Below are 23,978 nucleotides of genomic sequence, written 5' to 3' on the forward strand. Positions count from 1 at the left end.
CACTTTTTTATTCGTGCTATATAGATATTAAACAGAATGTTTCTTTAGCTTTCAACAATGGATCAAAATAACGCGATCAAATGTTTGATGAAATAATAAAAATTATATCGGCTTCGTTCACAAAAACGATAATATTTTTGTAAAATCAAGTATGTTTAAAAGTGAATTAAATCTAAATTAACGAATTTTACAGGAATTAAATTAACATCATTGCAACGATTTTTTAAAAATTTTTTTAAATGGTGTAAAAATCAATTTTGGGCAGGAATATTTAAGGAAGTTGTAATTAGAAGACATCAAAATCTAGCTTATTTTTTAATTAATTGAAATTTTCGAAAAAGGCGCATTAAACTGGATATTCCCATCCTCTAAAGTATTCTGGACCAAATTTGGAAGCTGTAATCAAAGGGTCTCACCTGTAGGGCGCCAATGCACATACACTCATCTCTATTATAAGCAAAGATAGAAATAGAGGTGGCATTGCATCTTGTGTTGCAGTGCATTTTGCATTACAATGGTATTCAATTTGAAATATTAAAACAATAACAGTGAATTCATGAATTAATTGCACAGTTATTGTTATTATTGTATTCTTGCATGTTATCATCCATTTATTTTTGAACAAGTCACTTTTGGCGACTAACTGATTGGTTCAGTATACTAGTTGTGTTTACTTTCAATTAAATGTATAATACAAAACTTAATATTCAAGATTCCTCTGAGAAAATAGATTTAAATATCAAATTTTAATGCACATTGAAGCCGTGTAATTTTAATAGCCTTTTAACGGTTCCTTTTATTATATATAATGAACCATCCAAACATAGTGAAATTCTGCAACGTCACAGTGCTGTTAAAAGTGTAACTGATCGGATAACTTGCTAGTTTTTCTCATTATTATAAACTTCACTTTCCTATTCCTAGATATTTAACGGCATCTTTTTTCCGATCATTAAGAAAATCACGCGATTAAAAATTGGACGGAATTATGAAATGGTTTTAATTAATTTTAACAATGAAATCTACTATTAAAATTATGAAAACAAATTTAAAAAATGCCGAAATTGAGAAAAAAATTACCGATAGTTTACTTGATATCATCAAAAGTAAAATTTCTTAAATTTTAAAATGATGTAAGAATCAGTTTTCGCAAAAATAATTATGGAAATTATCGCGGTAACACGCAAAGATCCGCTAAATTTTTAATTAATTAAAATTTCAAGAAAAAAAATCGCTCCAATGTGATCATTTCATCCTCCAAAAAGATATCTATGATGAACTCAGTAGCTGTAAACTAAACTGTGTGTATTGTAGAGCGCTAAAACTCATAACCTCTTTCATTATTAGTTAAGTTAATAAAAATATATGCCCGTCTAGACAGACTATTATCCTATTACCAATATTTCAGATACGATTATTACATATTAACTGATGAAAGTTGTAAAGAAAATTCAATGCATTTTCAATGCAGAATGCTTAAGATATTTTTTTAAAAATTATTATTTGCATGTGATTTTATATATTTGCAGTATAATATATTTAAAAAATTAGGAGTTTGTTCCCTTGTTGTGGTATCTTCTCTAACCATAAAGTTTACCAACATTCATATCAAAACAAGTAACAAAAAATTATTGAAAGCAAATTGAGGGTCTATTAACAGAAAAAAAAATGCCATACAAAAATAAAATAAATACTGAAAGAAAATAATAACATTTAATCTGGTCCATTCAGGGGAATAAAATTATCCACCATGAATATAAAATAATAAAAATTGCAGACTCCAGCCTTTTAACACGTGTTATTTATTCTATTCGATGGCTATTTTGTTCCGAATCTCATAATCTTGATCTGTAATTAAGTGACAAATGCGAAACTTGAACTGACACTTCTCCTTTCGAATAATATATTTCATATCACAACACATTTTAGACATATATTAATTTCGAATTATTATTAGAATTTGTATTATATTATTATGGAAGATACTCCCCAAAGTTCAGTAAATTCAATGACAGTCAAAAGGTTCGATGTAGTAGCTATATGGTGCCACAATCAACAGACCTCAATAACAAACATTGACGTTTATTAACACGAAGACACAGACAACAAAGACAAAGGAGATGTAGACAAGCAATAAACAACAGCACTTACAACAAACTGCAGCCTACAAGTAGTTAATCGACGGTAAACAAGTACAAGACCACAGCACACAAATCAAACAAAACGCGATCAAACAAAACTCAGCAAGTAGAGAGAGTTCACGCCGCTATTCACGTCCCTTCAGAAGTCAGCTATTCTCTGCTATCTCCTCGCTTTAACTGTACTCTATTGCCAACTCACTACTATATGACTGACTACTCAGCAAAAGACTCATGTTGCTTATGAACTCCACTCAACCTAATCTGACGCTGACTAATTATACGACCAGACTTCGGCTTTTTATAGGTTCCGGTGTTGGGTAAAGAAAGTTTTCTTCCGGATCGGCATTATTCGTTTCCTATTGATCCTATCGCCAAAATTCCTGGAAATTCTAGAATATTTTGTATGTTTCCAAAATCGACACCATGTTGCTAATTGGGCACCTAGTTTGCCCCCAAACTGGGGGTTATTGATCTGATATCCCATCACCATCCACCAGAGATGACAATAAAACTATCTTTCTTACGATAAAACTAATTGCACTGGGAAGCAACACTACAAATTCGTAACAATATTCTGTTTATGTCACAGATGCTCTTTAACATTAAATCATTCATATGATGTAGCGCTTTTCTGAAGAACGATTTTCCTATGGAGTTCTTATTCTTAATTTTTATACAAGCTAGCTATCTGCAACTAAAAGCCCAGTGACGGATTTCTAACTAGACAGTCTAGGCAATTGCTTAGGGCCGCTAAGCGAAGTAAGAGCCGAAAGCTTATAGATTAAGGTCAAACTTTATTTTCTTAGTTACCAAATAAATTAGTCTGCCAAAAATACAAATTCCCAAAATGAAAAAAAAAGAATTAGGATAATATTAACACTTCTTATTATCCTACCCTATATAATCCTAAATTCCTATACGATTCATTACGTTCACTTCTTAGAGTATTTATATAAAAAAAAGAATAAGAAAGAAAGGAAAAGAGCATTTTCATCAACATCAAACGGACTGCTTGTATACAAACGTGGTTCCAGTGGCAATTTGGACTCATGACAGATAAATAAAAAGAAACAATATAATTCACAATACGACAATAAATATTAAACAAGAATAAATCATTTAATTTTTCAAGAATATGAAGCTGAATAGCCCCTTCTTACAAAAAGATGCTCACTGCCTAGAGCCACAGTCTCGCCTCTCCGAAAGGAGAGGAGGGTGAGTGATTCCGTCTCAAATAGGCTCTCCTCACCCAAAGTGGAAATGCCTTCTCGTGGCGCGAGACGTTACGGAGGAAGACACTCCGCCAACTTGTCTTGGCGTAGCAGAGTCTTCTTACTCCAAACTAAATTTCCACTGGATACCAGTTGCGAGGAGCTTCAGCTGCGAAAACCATAGCGGCGGTTCTGTTCTTGTTGACGACCGGGCACCCTAGTTGGCACTTCTACGATGCGAAATCCCGTAGTAGGCGTTAGCTTGAACTCCGTCTGCGATTGGAAGCTGTTGAACAACCAACCTCTGGTTCCCCCGCATCCCTCTCTCAGTTCTGGGCTGGGAGGAGACGTCAGTCTAGTCTGTGTGTGCCGGATAGTTGGAGAACGGATCCCTCGCGGACCAACCTCTGCTGTTTGTGCTTAACCGGTCTAAGCAGTCTTCTCTGTAGTTTGGAGCCTGGGAGGGGGTCTCTCTCGTTAAGTGACCTTTACGGTCTCTCGTATCTCATGAAATAGGTTACACCTTAAATGCAGTACAGCTTGATTCTTGTTAGTTCACAGTCATAAATTTCTACAAGTTCCTTTTTGACTTAACTTTGTTTTATCAGGCCTCTACAGGCAAAAATAAATAGTTTAATTTGCAGGTTTTAACACATTTTACACATGCAAACTCTTTCCATTTTTAGTTATTTCGCTCGCGTGTTAGATCCTTTACGCGGTAAATATTTCATTAACTTTTTCAAAATTGTAAATAATGTAAATATCCTTAGTTAGTTAGTTTTTCTTCTTCTGTGCGTATTAGCACCTCTAGACTTCTGTTCAGTTTAAGTGCCGCACCAAAAATACAAAAACATTTTAAAATTATAAAACACAAAAATAAAATAAAATTCCGCACCACGGAAGCTATTATGCACGTTGTGTGGTGACTGGGCTAGTCGTAAAAACCGAGGAAGAGGAAATCTGTCTTACCTGCCCTTTAATGGCAGCCATCTCACGCCACTGTTGGGAATCACTGGGGTGACCCAGGCCCTTCGGCAGAACGGGGATGGCGGTAAGACAGATGGAGACTTTCGGAGTGGCACCTCTAGCTCGGTACCTGTTGTGTTCCCTTGCTCTTAGAAGGGGAGACGGACGGCTCCACGTTCCTGACTTACTTGATCTCTTCGAGAAATCCTCTGGGGGGAGTCCCTTGCTGCGCGTAAGTTTGGTGAGGAGGTACCCTCGGATCGTGCTGGGACGGCACGTTGAGACGGGTCAGTCTTGGTAAGGGCCCTGTTAGTTCGCCTTCGTAGACTCCAGGGACTTTCTCGTTGGAAACTTTTTTCTGACTAGGGGTCCAGAGGAACGGGGCGGTTCTGGTTTCATCTACCGTAAAAAGAAGAACAAACCCTGTCCCAAATTTCAAATATGGCTACAAACAAAGTAAATGCGATTATGGCGAAAAGCGACTCTCGTTCAAGCTTAAACTTTCTATCAGATGATAGCGACATTTACGACAATGCTAAGGAAAATGCTATTCTTGCGGCAGATTCTCCTCTGCGCAATCCTCCAACTACTTCGGCAGTTGTGGAGAAAACTAAACACAAGAAACACTCGCTGAGTTCCCGGTTTCTTGCGGACAAGGCCAAAAAGACTGCTACCACCGCAGACTCTACGAAGCAAAAGAAGCGTAAAAAGCGCCTGGCCAAATCTTTGAAAAAGGCGAAACAGAAACTTACGGAAAAACATCTAAACCTGTTTCCAGAGGGTGTTTCGCTTCAACCCCTCCCTAAGGTCAGTTGTACTGACAATGACAATATGGAAAGTGAGGACCTCATCCCGGGTACTCCGGAGTCCCAACAGGGAATCATTAACAACTTTGAAAGGTCCCACTTCTCCGCAGTTAACGATCTGCAGACTTTTATAGCCAAACACAAGCTTAAAAGCAATGCTGCAGAAGAGCTAATGGGGATTTTTACCCGTCTTGTTGAAAGCTTCGACATGGGAGAAATAAACAAGAGAATTAAAACTTTAGAACAAAAAGTGGGCATTCCAGAGTCACCTCCAGCCCAACCAGCAACAACAAAAACATATGCCTCAGTGGCTCAGCAGTGGTCGCAGGGTCTCCTGCCCACGCCAAATTTGCAAATTCAGAATAGGGATCATAACCCTCCCAAACCTAATACAGCTAAGCAACCAGCTAAACAACCAGCTAAACCACAAGTTAAACAACCAGTTAGACAACGGGCTCCTGAGCCCGCCAAAAGGCAGAAAATTACAGAGAAGGCAGAATTTGTGGCCTTGCCCACAATCCTTGTTGCTCCTCTAATCTCAGATCCAATGGAGGAGGCAAACACTTCTAAACTCAACATAAAATCTCTATTTGAGTCAAATATACGCCCCAAAGCTCTGGGGGTCAGAATCATTTCTTGTAGGGAGGCAAGATCGAAAAACATCCTGATCTCGGTCCCCACCCAGGAAATGGCCTCAAAACTCTTGGAGGCGATTAATGAACATGCCTACCTCAAAACTATTTGTGAGGCACGCTTTCCACAAAAGCGTGACCCGCAAATTATCATCTACGATGTTGACAACACCGATCAAGACAAAAATGTTGAAGAGGAAAACTTCATTAACAGAATTAAGGCAGATAATAATTTACCAGCAGGTAAAATTAGAGTGCTGTTCAGGAAACCAGGCAGGGGCGCAAGATCACACTGGGTCCTGTCTCTCTCCCCAAACATATACAAGGTCATTAAAAATGACAAAAGACTGCATTACGGATTCGGATCCAAGAAATTTAAAGAGCATCTTGAGCCGATCCGATGCCAAAACTGCCTCAGATTTGGCCACTCCAAGAACACCTGTAATGCACCTACAGCTTGAAGCAAGTGTTGCGAAAATCATGCAACAAAAACTTGCAATAAAAATAACAAAACGTGTCGGTTCTGTCGCGAAAGTAACAGGAAACAAAAAACAACTTTCAAAACAGACCACTCTGCCACCTCTCTAAATTGTCCCTTCTATAAGAAGAACATCGAAAAAGAGCATTTACCAACTATGACTAGTACACCATCCTCCAACTTTTTTGCTTGGTCAATTTTTCAGGGTAATCTTGGCCATTCATATAAAGCAACCAAAGAGTTGCCAAATCTCTTCTCCAGTAACATCCCGGACATTTACTGTATTCAAGAGCCCTATATCTACGCAGGTTCCACTTTTCTCCCCACAAAATGGCGTACTATCTTCCACCCTGAAGGTAGGGTGTTAATTTCCATCCGAAACACCAACATTGCAGTAGTCACTAGTCATATAAATAAACATTTTGTCTGTATTGAAGTTAGCAAAGGTCTCGATACCTTCTCAATCATCTCATTTTATTTTCCACCATCTTCAAATAAAAACAACTTGTTCCAAGAACTTAACGAGTTAATAGACGCAATCCGACCAAAGCAGTGGTTCCTTGTCGGGGACGGCAATATTCAGTCTGGACTGTGGGGACCAGACAGGGACGATATCAAGCGCAAACGGGATTTTGGCGGGCCAATGATTGATTTCATCCTGTTCCAGAATCTCCTTGTGTGGAATGACCCCACTGCTGGTCCAAACTTTCAAACCAATAACGGTCGTAGCTGGATCGATGTCACACTATCTACATCATCCCTCTATGATCGCAAAGATTCGTGGCAACTCGAGAGATCCACGCTCAGTGATCATTCATACATTCTTTTTTCCCTTGCTGGTCAAGTCTTTTCTCCTCCTAAACAACTCCACATCAGCAAGCGTAAACTAAAATAACTCGCAATAACTATTGAAAATTATTATAGAACTCACTTGGACACAGTCCAAAAACTTAAATCAAAAACCGAAGTGGATAATTTCATTACTCATCTCACTTCCCTTATACACAGTACTTGCTTTTCCTCCGTAACAAACTCAAAACCACACGTAGTCCCCTGGTGGGATTCTACGCTTGAGACTCAAAGAAAATTGACCAGAGCACTTCGCTCGAGGTACCAGAGATGCAAAAACCCTGCGGAAAGAGCTAAAAGGCGTCAAACCTTTAAAAGGGAGGAAGCTAAATATAAATGGTTAATCGGTACCAAAAGCAGACAAGCCCTGGAGAATCTCTGTGTCGAAACGACTAAGTTTAACCCTTTTGAACTTCCTTACAAAATTGCCAGAGGAAAAATCAGACCACAAATAGCTTTTCAAACAGTAAAAAATCAGTCGGGGCAATTGACCTCCGGTCTGCAAGACACTATCCAGGAAATTATCAAAACACTATTTCCAAGGGATGAGCTACTGGACGAAACTCAGTCGCAGAAATTAATCAGGAACACCAATAAACTGTACCTCTCTCAATTTTCTGATCCTAAATTCACTCGGCAAGAGATCCGCCAGGTAATCCATACTTTTAAACCAAAAAAGTCTCCTGGTCCGGATCAACTTACACTGGAAACCATCAAAATCCTTTTCCGACATAATCCAGGGGTTATTGAACATTTATTCAATACCTGCTTAAGTTTAGGACACTTCCCTACCTCTTGGAAGGAAGCTAAGGTTGTATTAATTCCTAAGCCGGATAAGAATCTACAACTAGCCAATTCTTACAGACCAATTTGTCTTCTCTCCATCCTAGGCAAAATTTTGGACAAATTAATCACTCAGAGAATTACGTTCCTTCTACACAAAAAACATCTCCTGCACCAAAATCAGCATGGTTTTAAAACAGGCCGCTCCTGTGAGACTGCGCAATTCCAACTTTGGCAAGCAGTTCAAAATGCCCTCCGGCACAAAGGCAAAGCCTGCATCCTGTCAGTTGACGTAAGTGGTGCTTTTGACAACGTCTGGCGAGAAAGTATTCTGCACCAGCTCACTCTCGCTGGCTGCCCACAAAATCTGTTTAACATCATTAAAGATTACTTCCGCCAACGTCATGGCACTGTAAAAATACAGGGAAACTCCTGGAGTTTCCAAATTGAAAGAGGCGTTCCACAGGGCTCCTGTTGTGGGCCGGTTTTCTGGAACTTAATTGCTGACACTGCCCTCAATCTTCCGCTTCCGGCTGGCTGCTTCATTCAAGCCTATGCTGATGATCTGGTAGTGGTAATTAGGGGAACAAGCAAAACTGATCTGGAAACTAAGGGAACTGAAATCTTACACACCCTTTTCCAGTGGGGCAAAACGCACAAATTGACTTTTGGCCTAGATAAAACGATTCTAATGCCAATTACTTTCGGTAACAGACTCGATGCAGCTGATCCTCCGCTCATATCCTTTCAAAATTCTTTCATCAAAGTTTCTACATCTTTTCGCTACCTTGGTGTCGTCTGGGATAGCAAACTCACCTTTACCGAGCACTTTCGGCAGGTCCGTCGAAAAAGTGACCTCCTCATTTATAATCTCAATACTGTTGCTAACAAATTTTTCTCAAGACACCACCACCTACTCAAACGTATTTACTCTGGTGCCTTCGAACCATATGTCCTTTTCGGCTATGGGGCCTGGGGCCACAGACTTAAATACAAGCAAATAAAAAGAACATTTGAGATCATTCAGAGAAGACCTCTTGTCAAAATTTTGAAGGCATACCGAACAACTAGTACTCATGCCCTTCAAGTTTTGGCAGGCATTCTACCCCTCCACCTAAGAGCCAAAGAGCTGTTTGCCAACTTCCTTGTCAAAACCCAAAAGATTCAAGTTAAGTTTAATGATTCTATCCTTGATCCAGACTTATACGAACCTACCCTTAACCCTTACGAGCAACACCCTTGTGAGTGGGCTACATATCCTTTTGGTAAAACTCCACCTTCCGGTGACGACATCGAAATTTTCACAGATGGCTCCAAAATTGACAACAAAGTAGGATCAGCCATTGCCTGTTACTACTTTAACAATCTTGTCCATATCTACTCGCATAGGCTGGAAGACCACGCCACTGTTTTCCAAGCCGAAGCCTATGCTCTATACATGGCACTTGATTTTATTGTAAATACAAACTCATGGAGTACCACCTCAATATTCTCAGATTCGCTCTCGCTTCTAACTGCTCTCGCTTCCCCAAAAAGAAAAACCTGGGTTTTAAAACAACTCATTGACAAAATTAAAATTGTCAGTGCCGACCACCGGCCCAAGTTCTTCTGGGTTAAGGCACATATCGGTGTTACAGGAAACGAGGAAGCGGATAAACAAGCAAAACTTGCAACACGCAAGGATACAGTTGATTCGCGTGTCCCTAGGTCACACAATACTCTTAAATCAGACATTCGCCGTAACATAATTGAAGAGTGGCAAAATGAATGGGCGTCCACCACCAAAGGTCCACAGACCCATCAATACTTGCCCAAGGTTTCTACCAAGATTAAAACATTTCATCCTTCAATCATTCAATTCCTTTCTGGTCACGGAAGGTTCCCGTCTTATTTCAAGAAGTTCGGCATCACTGATAATCCGCTCTGCGATTGCGGTGATGTCGGCACAGCTGACCACTATGTTTTTGAGTGTGTTTTAACACAGTCACTCCGTCAAAAACTTAACCTCATTCCATCAAAAGATCTTATGATACAGGATCCTAAGAACCTACACGTTATTCAACAAATAATAACGTGGGTTAACGATCACTTTCCTAGGCTCTAGTTAGCCACCGCTGTTAGCTCTGCCTAACGGGTGGGTTGGGTGTTTCCCTTGGCAAAGACCCATGTGGGTAGCTTATAGAAGATAATTTACCGGTCTCCATCATCTCCGCCAACGATGTGCTTCGTGCACGGTGTTGGGATGGAGTGCCGTAATGAATGCCTAGAGCCACAAAATGTCTAAATGCGTTGTTGCGACAGCCTGAAGCTGCATAGCTAATTTAATTTTTTCAATAACTGTGATGTTTGGCCGCCATTGGCGACATCTGCAGAAACGATTGGCGAGATTTGCCGCCGCCGTTGAAGGTTATTGTTTTTTTTTATATGATATTATTAGAAAAGCTTGTGTGGCGGAGGGAGAAAGATGATTATGCTTTTGCTTTGATTTTGAATAGATATTTTAAGAAAAGTCTGAATGCGGCGTTTTATTTGAAATATGTGTTTTTCTTAAGAATACGTTCGTGTCATTACAACACGCTCTCTTTCGAGAACAAAGGTTAGTAAATGTAATTGCTAGTTTGAATGTTGACTTAAAAAAATATTTAAGAACGTTATAAAAGAAGATGTAGTGCTTATACTGAATGAAATTGGAGAAGTAGCGACGATTGACATGAAATTAGTTGAGCTAAAGAATAAACTAACTGAAAGCGAAGAATATAAGAAAGATGAAGAGTTCATAAGAAAATATTTCATTTCGACAAGCGGAAAATAGAAGACAAGAGGAAAATAAAAGACGAGTAGAAGAAAATCGAAAGCAGGCAGAGGAAAACCATAGAAGAATGGGGGAATTACAATGCGAAGTGGAACTGGCCAGATTGCGGTATAATGAAAACGCAAGTTTGAGTGGTAGTGATCGCAACAGAGATGAAAATGTAATGTCCCTCGATAAACTTATTAAAGGTGTGTGTAAATTTTTTCAAATAAAAACTCTTGTCTTGTTAACACCATTTTATTTTTGTGTACATTTGGTGCCACTTCAAGTTGACTATCACAGATTAGGACACCTCTCTCAATACTAGCAATGGGTGCCACGTCTCGAACACAGAAAACCGTTCTTCCACTGAACGTTAAGATACAAAATGAATGAAAAAAAAATTTCTCACGCAACAGAAATGCCATCTATGGGCGTGAACCTGAAACATTCACCCCACCTTGGAACCCCAGGGTTTCAAGTGATTACAATGTTTAATAACAAACAATATTACAACCTTTACGCAAAACTAGTAAAAAACCCACAAGATACATAATAAATATCTTTAAGAAATAACAAATGAAAACTTACAAAATTAAATATTACAAATTAATTATGTTCCATATGCAATACATAAATTTTAGAAATGGCCCTTTTACAAGTACTAGACTGCGTTTTAATCTTAATAACACGAAATTTCTTATCACCAGAGTAAATTTTAACTATCCTACCCATAGTCCATTTATAACAAGGCAAATTATCTTTTATTAATAACACTAAATCCCTGAATTTTACATTATTTTTGTCAAATATCCATTTAGATCTCTGTTGTAATTGACTTAAATAATTACGATGCCAAAATTTGCATATACATTGTACAAGGCTAGTAACCTTTTGCCATCTCTTGAGATGACTCTTAAATTTGTCAAATCAGGCTCATTTAAAGAGGTTAAAGACCTATTTACTAAGAAGTGTGCAGGAGTAAGAACCTCAAAATCGTCCTCGTTAGCTGACAAAGGACAAAGTGGTCGAGAATTCAAAATTCTCTCAATTTGCACAATTACAGTTAAGAATTCTTCGTAAGTTAAGTTTATTCCCTTAACAACTCTTTTTTAGATAGTATTTAAATGACTTTATAGATGCCTCACAAAGACCGCCAAAGTGTGGGGATCTTGGTGGAATAAATTTACACCCAATACTTTCTGCAGCTAAATAGCTTTCCAGCTTTTCATCTGGTTTTCTAATCATTTCATGAAATTTAATTTCTTTATTAGCTCCTATAAAATTCTTAGCATTATCTGAAAACAATTTAGCACACTTACCTCTTCGAGCCATGAATATTTTTAAAGTCGCTATGTAAGAATCAGACGTCATATCTGAAACAATTTCGATATGAATAGCTTTAAAACAAAAATATACAAAGATACAAATATGAATTTTCTGTAAAGCACCCTTACGCTGAGCCTTATGCTTAGTATAAAAACGACCCACAGAAATCGGCCCCAGCACAATTAAAAGCAAAATCTGGAGACACTCTTTCCTTGGGCAAATTGCCCATGATTTGAGTAGGCACAATTGGTTGGGCTTTAAAACAAATGATACATTGATGAACGATTGTTTTTGCAGCTATTACGTCCATTCAGAGGCCAAAATTTCTCTAAAAGGATAGAGTAAAGAGGAAGCACCAACATGTAAATATTTATTATGAAAATGTTCTATTATAATTAGAGTTAACCTGTGGCCTTTTGGCAAAATTATCTGATACTTTTTATTAAAACTAAATTACTATTACCCAACCATCCCCCGACTCTTAACAATCCTTTAGAATCCAAGAAAGGATTCAAAGTTTTTAATTTACTACCAGGAGGTACACAGTGGTATTTTTGGAGACTACTGACGTCTTTAGCAAACTCTTGGATTTGGACATTTTTAATTAAAAATGCTTCTGCATAGTTCAACTCCTCAGTATTCAGTGGACCTGTTGTCTCTCTTCACTGCGCCTTTTAGGTTCTTGACAAATCTGAAAACATAACTTAAAACACGAACAATTTTACTATAATTGTTACTTATTTCTAATAGACATTCTAAAAAACTAGAATTATTACAAATGGAAAGGTTAATCATAGGATCCTTATTCAGTTCTGAGTTCCTTGCAGTTCCTTTCTCCTTAAGAAGATATCCACCATCTGAGACACCAGGATCATCATTGAAGTTTGACCAGCTACTAGATGAAAGAAAAGACGGTCCATTTTACCAAATGTCCAATTGTTGGGTCTTTGAAGGAAAAACTTCCTGTGATATCAAGTCCGAAGGATTCTCAGCAGTATTTACATAATGCCATTGGAAGTCCTCTCTTGATACTCTTGAATTCTGGCGACTCGATTAGCAACAAAAATTTTCAACGATGTAGGTGGAGTTTTTATCCAAACAAGCACCACGGTGGAATCCGAGTATAAATGTACTCCATGAATGTCTAGTTGCAAGGATGACAAAACCTTAACAAGCAGATCCGCTGCACATAGCTCCAAACGTGGGATACTAACTTCTTTGATGGGAGCCTGTCGAGATTTGCTGCATGAAAGTGACACCCTTATCTCACCAGACCTTAACAAAAACCTAATGTAGACGGCACAACCTACGCATTTTTCGAAGCATCTCCGAGGTCTACTTTCAGCGCCTTAGAACATAACATCACGTTCTACATTCAAATTTTCAATTGACTCAGTTCTGAACTAAATTTTCCCCACCCTCTATTTAAGTGTAAAGGAACTTCATCGTCCCAATCAATTCCTAAAAGCCACAATTTCTACAAGAACTTCTTCGTGGTGATTATCAAAGGTCTTAAGAGACCTAAAGGGTCAAACAATCTGGATATGTCCAATAGCATTGTTTTTATTGATGCAGGACACCATTTTTTGAACACTAAAATTAAATGTATCCTTTTCAGGATTGAATTGTAATCCGAAAGTTTTTAAAGTTGCAAAGTTAAGGTTATCGAAATTATATTCTCGGTCCGACGTTGGAACTTATTGTAACAAAACAGGATTCAGCTTCACTTGTGAAGCTCTATACCAGCCGATTTTAACAAATGTATTAACTGGTCTTGCAGTTCAATGGCAGAAGATAAATCATCGGTACCACTGAGTATATCGTCGATGTAAAAATTCTTGCCAGCAGCGGCAGCTAAAGGATAAATGCCCTGCTTATCACAGCATATTTGCTTTAATATCCTGGTCGCCAAGTTAGAGGCGCATTTGGTTCCGTAGGTAACAGTGAGCAACTTAAATACACGTATTTTCATTTCCTCTAAATCCTTCCATAAAATACATTGATCGGATAAAATGATGAAATGATTTGGATGTATCCAAATTTGACGATACATCTTTATTATATCGGCGGTGAAAACTACAGAATGTTTTCGAAACCGCTACAAAATAGCGAACAAGTCATCTTGGACAACAAATCCTGAATACAAATTATCATTAAGAGATTGTCCAGATGATGTTGCCTCTGATGCGTTAAAAACAACGCGTAATTTTGTAGTACTACTTTGTGGCTTAAAAATGCAATGATGAGGCAAAAGCTATTTTGGAGTTTCGCAAGTTATTTGCATATGCCCCAAATTCTCATATTCAGTTAAAAATTCCCTGTATAGTTGCATATACTCTGTATCAACTATACAGGGAATTTTTAATGTTGCCAAAGTGAATTAAATCTTTTATTAGCAATGTGTTTTGACTCGTCTAACATAGGGGGTCTTTCTTAAACGGCATTTTAACGACATAATGCATTAAGGTGTTTTCATGAAGTGATCTTCACATATTAAACTCATCACTTTGTACTTTATACTCTGCAACACTTTCAATTTCCCAAAATTTCCTTACATTTGCATCCAAATCTTCTATTATCAATCCACAATGAACAGTAGTTTCGTTTTTGATTGGAACACTTCCGGTAACAACAAACTCAAACGCAGTATTTTGAAAAACAATGTCTGTTTCCGGAAACCTAATTTGACCTGATCTTAAAAGTTCATAGAATATTTGGGCACCTAATAAAATATCCACCTCTCCAGGTTCATTGAAACTAACATTCGCTACATTGAAATTATCCAATTCTAGCTTATCAATGTCAAATTGTTTGGAGGGGATACAATTTGTTATATGCGGTATTACCAACAGCTCAATTCCCTTTTCAAAGCTTCCGCTAACGTTCGAAATCGTCGTTTTTACGATCCAGTTAATAACAGATGACTGAATTAGTCCAGAAACCACGATGTTTCGATTTTCTTTTTTCAAATTCAATTTATCGGTTAACCGTTTTGAAAAGAAATGACTCATACTACCGACATCCAGTAACGCACGTGAACTCATAAACATTCTTACATTATTCTGAATCATCACATTTGCGGTACTTAATAAAACCATTTTGTTTCCATTTTTGCTGGTACTAGTAGTGAATGAATGCGCACTATTCACAGTTGACTCATTCGTCAGTTGCGAGGAATTATTACTGGGATTTTCATTTCGAGGAACGAATACATTTGACCTTGGATTTAATCCTGCATTAGCATTCTGCCAACGAGTTTCATTTTCGCTTTGAATATTGCCCAGGTGCAAAAGAGTTATGTTGTTTTTAGCAAATGGTACAATTGAATTTTCAATAGCAGTTAGCAATTTTATGGTGATTTAAACAATTAAAACATAATCGCTTATTTTTAATGACCTCAATTCTCTCATTAACAAGCATATTTTTGAACACAGGACATACATTCAAGGAATAATTTTCATTAAATTTACAAATTACACATTTAGGAGTTTTAACTTCCGATACAAATGCTTTTTGTGGACTGTATTCTTGCGGATATGAAAACACATTACTATCATTTTTGAATTTTGACGCTATATAAATATCGCAATGCCTGGCCAAATCTGGTGGCACATACCTAGATTCTCCTTGTTTCATGCCAATATGAATTTGTAGTTCACGATCTAATGAATCAAATATTTTTTCGGAAACCATGAGTTCACAAACTCCCTTGAAATCCATTACCTTTCTTAATTGACAGTAATAATCAAATGCTGCACTAAGTCGCGATGCAAATTATATATAGCTTTCGTTTGGACGTTTTTTCGCTTTACGGAAATTATTTAAAACTTCTTGTGGGGTAAATCTTTTAACGCTAATTCCTTCAATTTTTCATACATACACAATTCATCCTCATTTAAACATATCATTAAATTGGTAACCTTTTCGCCTAAGATATTTAATAGGATCTCTGACTTGAATAGTTCTGGGACATTTTTGGTTTTCGAAGCTCTTTTAAGCGATTGGAAAAATATACAACTCTGCTCATGTAGGAACTGGTATAGTTAAGGTTTTGACACTTTTTATCAAACTTTCTACACTAAAATTTGAATCGGAATCGCGATTTGTCACATTAACCTTTTGTATTACATCTTTTTGTAAATTCGCAAGTTCAAGTTGTTTTTCTAATTGCGCGAATTTAAGTTTTTCCAATTTTAGTTTCTGTGGTTCATTTTTTTCCTAATTTTTTTTTCTTTTCTATTATTGACTCATCCACAGTTTTTACGAATTCATAATTATCTTTTCAACTAAATCTTTAATAGTAACTACTTTGGCATCCGAAGGAATATCAATTTCTAGTTAATCGGCAAGTTCAATTTTTTTAAGCTTCGAAAGTATTTTGAAAAGTGAATATATGGAACTCATAAAAAAGAAATTAATACACAAATTTTGAAAACATAATTAAAAAAAAAAGTTTACTCATAAGTTCCTTGAAACCAAAACCGACCCAATAATCCAATCATAGGAATTTACACTTTGTATCCATTGGAGCACACTCTAACGATTCACAAATCACTGAGAACAATATCAAGCAAATACATGCTGCAAAACCGAAACACTTGCCGACTTTTTCTCAAAACTCTCAATGATTCACCATTGCGTAATCGACTAACCACTTAATGTAAATCTCTTCAAATAAAAACTCTTGTCTTGTTAACACCATTTTATTTTTGTGTCACTTCAAGTTGACTATCACATATTAGGACACCTCTCTCAATACTATTGGGTGACACATCTCGAACACAGAAAACCGTTCTTCCACTGAACGTTAAGATACAAAACGAATGAACAAAAATTTCTCACACAACAGAAATGCCATCTATGGGCGTAAACCTGAAACAGAGTGGAAGTTTTGACAATCCCTGTACCACAAAAGACAGAATCTTGGAATATATTTTTCGATTCGATTGAACGAGCCTTTAGACATAAGAAAGTTCCAGAAGAATTTCAAGTGCAAATATCCTGTTGCGATTATTTGGTGACAAAGCTTCGAATGTGCTGTTATACATTCATGAAGAAAATATGAAGGATTATGCTAAAGTGAAAACTCTAATTCTAAAAGAATTCGAACCAACACCTCAGGGTTGTCTGGAAAACTTCCGAAGGGCAAAGAGAAACTTGGAGAAACTCATATCCAGTTTGCATCTAGATGGACGTCTATGTGGGAATATTATTGTAAATTGAGAGAAGTAAAAGATAAATTGTTTGACTCGTTGAACAATGAAACTGCATATCATATTTCCATACGACAGGGAGAAAAATAGCTCAAACCACAGGATCTCGCCACTGAATGTGACATTTACTTTGGAGCAAAACAGAAACCATTCGATGAGATTCGAAGTGATTTTAGAAGACCGAACTTTTCATCTAGTAAATATATTCATTCTCGCCATAGCAGATAAATTACAAGAGTAAATGATAATATTCCAAAACGAAAGCACTGCTATTCTTGTGGAAGTCATCTGCATTTGTTTAGGGATTGTGCGGATAATCGAAGAAGGAATGAAATTACAAGACAAAATGACAGAAATTCTAACGGGAATCCGAATTCTAATAGAAATAATAACTCCTCGAACCAAGCAGTAGTAGCTAAAGTGGACTCTTCACACTTGTAATCGGAGGCGAATCAAAATCTTGTCACACCTCTAATGATGATCAATGTTTATATTAATTCAAAAAAATTGAAGTAATTATTGATTCTGGAACACAAATTTCTATTGTTTATTCATCGTTGGTACCTAATTTATACGATATAGAAGAAAACAAGATTTTAACTCCTACATTTGGTAAATAAATAGAGGCGAGTGTCTGCAGAATCCCCATTTACTATAGGAATCAAGCGAATTTATTTAATTATGTGGATACTCTCAATGCAGTGACCGTCAAATTGAATGTTCCCTGCTAAATCACACCGGATGTTTATGAATTGTTAATTAGTTCATTGGAAGAGTATTGTTTTAACGAAGATTGTAGTAAAATCGAAGAGCCAACTGTGAAGTGCGAACCGTTAAACGAGGTAACACCTTGTTTTTCTTTATTGCAACCTTTTGAGAGCGCCGGAGGAAAGGAGCAGTATGGGTCATTCTAGTATAAACGGAGAAGGAAATAAAAATATTGATTTGATAACACCGGAAGCTGAAATTGGGTCTACTAATGAAATTGTAATAAATCTACGAAAAGCTCAAAGAACTTGTGAATCACTAAAGGATGCTTGAATTCAAGGGAAAAAGAAAACAGATGGATATATATGATAAAATTTTAGGACAGCCGGTAACCCAACTTGTGCTTCTTAAAGATAGACGTGACAAGATTTGAAGCTAGCTCATGAATCAATTTTTGGGGCTCACATGGGAATGCGAAAAACTAAAGAGAAGATCGTTATTCATTTTTCTGGCCTGGTCTTTTTCAGGATGTGGAAAATTTCTATAAAACATGTAAAGATTGTCAGTTGAGAAGTCCCGATAAAAAAGCTGATAGAATCCCGATTGCACCTGTGCTAAGACCTAAATTGCCATTTCAAGTGGTAAGTATTGACATAATTGGACTTATTGAATCTACTTCAGCAAGAAAATTTAAATATGTATTATGTTTAAAGGACCAACATTACCGCTGGCATGAAGCAATAACATTGAGAAGTTTGACAGCAAAATCTACGTGCGATGTCTTATTAAAAACTTTTATGAGAATCGGTATTCCGAATATCATTGCTAGTGAGGGAACCAATTTTATATCAAACTCACCCAATAATTCCGGAAAAGATCAGGATGTCATCCGAGATTTTCGTGTCCTATATATCCAGCTAGTAATGGTTTGGTTGAAAGATACAACAAGGTTTTGAAACAGATGTTACATCATGTGATAAGAACTGATCCATCAAACTGGGATAAGCACATTCCATTTCTTCTGGTCGCTTACCGTGAGGATCCAAACTCTACAACTGGAGTTTCACCATTCCAGCTAATGTATGGAAGTTAGGCAAGAGGTCCTTTTGCAGTGCTAAAATCAACTTGGTCTGGAGAGATTTCTGTACTTACGTATATGAGTCAGTCGGCAGTGGAATACCTACAGGAACTGAAAATGAAAATGGAAGAAGCTGCTGAACTGGTAAAAGTATTTTCCCAGAAGAGACAACAATCCTACTATTATTTTAATAGGGGAACAGCATCGAAAAACCTTATGATTGGAGATCTTGTGTATTTACTCATTCCGGACTCCAACAACAAATTGTATGCTCGGTGGACTGGACCTGGTGAAATAGTCAGAGTTTGTTCCGCCACATTCCTACTTAGTCAAATTACCTGATGGAAAAAGAAGGAGAGTCCATTTGAACAAAATCTGAAAATTCCAGAGGAGAGTCAATGCTGGGGCTTAATTTTGAAGATGAGGAAGAATTCGGAGAAATTATAACAGTTCCCGAGGAAGATCCTTCTGTGCCTTTGAAGAAAAATGAAATGAATGAGATAAAATTGGATAATTTAAATGAACAACAGAGAAAACAGATAAAAGCGCTAATTAAAAAACATCAAGAATTATTTACCAGAAAACTCGAGAAAGCAAAAGTTGAAGGTCGTAAAAATCGCTTGATACCAAATATGGAACGGAAAAAGCCGTACATTTATAAAATATCGGAGGCTTTAAAGAAAAAGTTTAAAAACGAATTATTAGAAGTACAATTAATAGAAGAGAGTAGTACCGACATAGCTTATACAGTGGTCTGCGTTAGTAAGAAAGATGGGAGTTTGAAACTTTGTGTAGCTTACCGAGCCCTAAATATTGTTACAAAACCAGATGATTATCCTATGGAAAATGCTGTTGATTTAATGTCTAGTACAAGTAAAGCTAACATCATCACAACTTTGGATCTATTAAAGCGATACTGGGCTATCCCAATAGAAGAGCAGAGTAAAGATTATACATCTTTTAAAACTCATAGAGCTCAATATCGATTTAAAGTTTTTCCTTTCGGATTTAAAAATCCTGTGTCCACATTTCAAAGAGTCATAAATAATATTTTAAAAGATTGTAGTGAATTCGCTAGAGCTTACATCAATGATATTTCAATATTTTCCCCTGACTTTGAAACTCATCTGCAACACCTGGATTACATATTTACAAAATTAGATGAGCTTCGTTTCACTGTAACTCGAAGAAATGTTCAATTGTGAGAGCTCAAATCAAATATCTCGGACACATAATAGGTTCTGGGAGGCATCAACCGGATCCAGAAAAAACAAGAGCAATACGAGAGTTGGAAGTACCAAGAATGAAAACCCAGCTTAAATGTGCACTTGGATTGTTGTATTATTACATAGATTATATCCCAAATTACGCAAAAACTGCTCATCCCTTCACAGAATTGACGAAGAAAAGATCACTGGAAGTCTTTGACTGGAAATAAGCGTATCAAGAATCCTTCCAAGAATTGAAAGATAAATTGTCCAAAACTACGGAACTTCGTACGCCATCATTGGAGCAGCTTTTCCTTATCCATACAGATGCATCTCAAATAGGCAGTGGAGTGTGTTTATCACAGAGCTGCAACGGGAAGCGATATCCTATCTTCTATGCGAGTCAGAAATTGACTCAAGCACAATCTCAATGGCCAGCGATAGAGAGGGAGGCTTACGTAATAGTAGCGGCCTTGATGAAATTCGAACCATGGATATTTGGAGCATCTATTAGGATCATCAATGCCCATAATCTCCTAACTTACATCGTTAAGAATGCTCCTCAGTCATCAAAGTTACAACGATGGATTCTTGCCTTGCAGAGGATAAAGTTCTATATCACCCAGATATAGAATATTGCCCGGGAAGCACACTTGTGAATACGGATACGTTGTCTAGACTGCCTGTCTCTACTGAAGAATGTAAATAGTATTTTCATTTATAATTTTAGCATATGTATGTAAATTTTATTATAATTCTTTTTCATTCTTAAATTTTTTCACTTGGTATCGAATGTATATGTAGCATATTTGTATTGTAACGTTTCGGCAGCTCGTCATGGCAGACAAAATGTTCTAAATTCAGACAACAATTAAATTGAGATTAATAATTATCTTGAGGAAAAGGTGTGATGTTTGGTCGCCACTGGTGACGTCTACAGAAACGATTGGCGAGATTCGCCGCCGCCATTGAAGGTTATTTTTTTTATATGATACAATTAGAAGAGCTTGTGTGGCGGAAGAAGAAGGATAGTTATGCTTTTGCTTTGATTTTGAATAGATAATTTTAAGAAAAGTCTGAGAGTTGCATTTTATTTGAGATATGATATTTTCTTTAAAAATACGTATTCTTTAAGAATTCAGAATATTTGTTTTCTTTTTCTTAAGATTGCATTACAATAACATTAAATGCAAAATGGTATTCAAAAGATCAAACTATAATACTCAAAACAATTAGGAAATATTGGGAATTCAATATAAAAAAACTATATAAACGACAACTTTTTTAACAAAACTGAAAAAGAAGAGGTACAAAAGAAAATTTATAATGTTTACAAAATTGAGAATATGCAAATTTCTTTTCTCTAACATAGAAAACTGCGTATTTTAGATTAAGAGTGAACAGCGGTCTGCGGCATTCCTTTGGTACGAGGAGATTAAAAACAATTGATACATGCTGAATATTTTGTAACAGTGAATGCTACGTCTCGGCAACATGACTTAGATGAATCGGCAGCTTAGAAGGCTATCAGTCGATTAGAGGCGAGCCAAACATAATCCTTTGTATCTCAAGCGTTAGGAGTTTCTCAAAATGTAATTTCGAGATTATGGGACCGGGTTTTGGCAACTGGAAGTGTATACTGAAAGTCAAGACATGGTCATACGCTTACGACAACACTAAATGCAGATTGAGATGTAACACTAATGGCCAGAAGAAATCGTACTATGAATGTCATTTTATTACAACAATACCTCCAAAGCTCTACTGGTACCAGAGTTTCGACTCAAACTATTCGAAACCGAGTCCGGAATGTGGGTTTGTATGCTCGCAAACCTATGGTTTGCGTTTTGTTAACAGTGGCCCACTGTGCTGCCCTCAAAAGGTGAGCAGAAGAACTCAGATGGGGACGAGATGAGTGGAGCACAATATACTCTTCACGGACGAGTCCCGTTTTACTGAACAACCTGACAATTGGCGGATTCTCATATGGAGAGCACCTAAAACTCGGTATAATCCTGCATTTGTGCATGAAAGTGTCCGATTTAGTGGAAGCGGAGTAATGGTCTGGGCCGGCATTTGTATCAGTGACCTCACCAATCTGTACATGATCAGAAATGGTACACTAACAGCTCAGCGATATAGGGCTGTGGTTCTTTACGATCCTTTGAATAATTTTCCAATTTTCTATTTTTCCTTCAATTTCTTACCTGTCATAGGAAAGAGTAGTAAGGTTTTAAAATGGACACCCCTTTAAATATGTTTTACCATTGCTTTCTTCTGAATTAATCCTTAATTGCAATTACAATAACATACGAAAACATTTTTGGAAATTACCACGAAGAAATACCAAAATTCCATTTAACTTTAATTACTTAAAATTTATTTGAAACAATTTGATCTGTAATATAAATAATAGAAACGGATAGTTTTAGGTTCATTTGGGAATAATTGTATAGTTTCTTTAACTTTCAGATCCCTTTAATTTTGCTGTAGGGCGAATCCGGGTTCGTAGAACTAATCCTCCACTGCTCAAAAATGTATGATAAAAATATCGATCTCTTTATTCTGCAAATCAAAATATGTACAATTTCACTATAAACATTATATTTAGATTTATATCTATTCTATATAAGTGAGCGAGCATCAAAAATTATAAAAATATTTCAGATGCTTTAAAATAAGAATGTTTCAATGTTTATATCACTATCAAATATAATAGTGTAAATAATCAACATAATTGTTTTTAAAAAGCTGCATAAGCAAAATTTTCCCTTGAAATCAAGGCAATATTTTATTGTATATTTTATACCGCTTATCTTGTACTGCTTTTTTTTTGTAAATGATATCTTTTAAAACAAACGAATTTACATTTTAATGATAAAGAAAGAACAACTCTTCAAGTCGACAGTGGCTCGTGCTTCGTTAAGAAGATTTTAATGCATACTTCCTTTTTTCATTTTATTTTATATGCCTGACAGAATTTAACATTTATTTTGTGCTGTCATGCATTTTATATTGTTACATCTCAAGCCGTTTTTAATATGTTGCATTTTTCTTAGTGTCTTGTCTTTTGCTGTTGTTTATTCTATATATTTTTATAACTTTTGTTATTTTTATCGTACCCTGTCAAAATTTTTGCTTTTAATTCTTTTCTTATGTTATACAAGTTTTACTAAGTATAAAAATTTTCTTTTATACTTTCTTTTATACTTCTCTTTAAATTGAGAACTTTTGTATTACTTTCAACATTTTCTAAATGAATAAATACATGAGAAATCCTAAATAATTAAAAAGAAATTGCCACTACATATTCCCAAACTTCAATACTTTTTTAACTTCTTCTGTTAGAACGGTTTTTTTTTCTTTCTGGCTTTCCCCTTCAGGAAACTAAACGTTATTCACGAATTTATCGAATTAGGCAAAACTTGGCTTACTGCCAATATCTCAAGTGTGGATATAAGCGTTTATAAGACACATGCCCCGACTTCCATTCTGCACAGCCGGGAACTTTTACATGGCATGATTAATCAATTTATTTTGTCTGCATGCCGTTAAAATCTCTCAGCTCAGCCAGGGTACAGTTTCAAAAATGCGTTGTCATTTTACATGCGTATTCAAACATGCATTTTGCTTAATTTTCGCTCAGATTAGTATGGTTTTATTTTTAAAATGATAAAACAGTTTATATAGAATGTATTAATGATAAATAATAGCACAAAGTATATAATTGTAGAAAACATACTAAGCATGGTATACGTTTTGTAATGGTTTAAATCTTAACATGA

The sequence above is a fragment of the Argiope bruennichi genome, chromosome 2 (genome assembly GCF_947563725.1).
Source record: "Argiope bruennichi chromosome 2, qqArgBrue1.1, whole genome shotgun sequence".
NCBI lineage: Eukaryota > Metazoa > Arthropoda > Arachnida > Araneae > Araneidae > Argiope > Argiope bruennichi.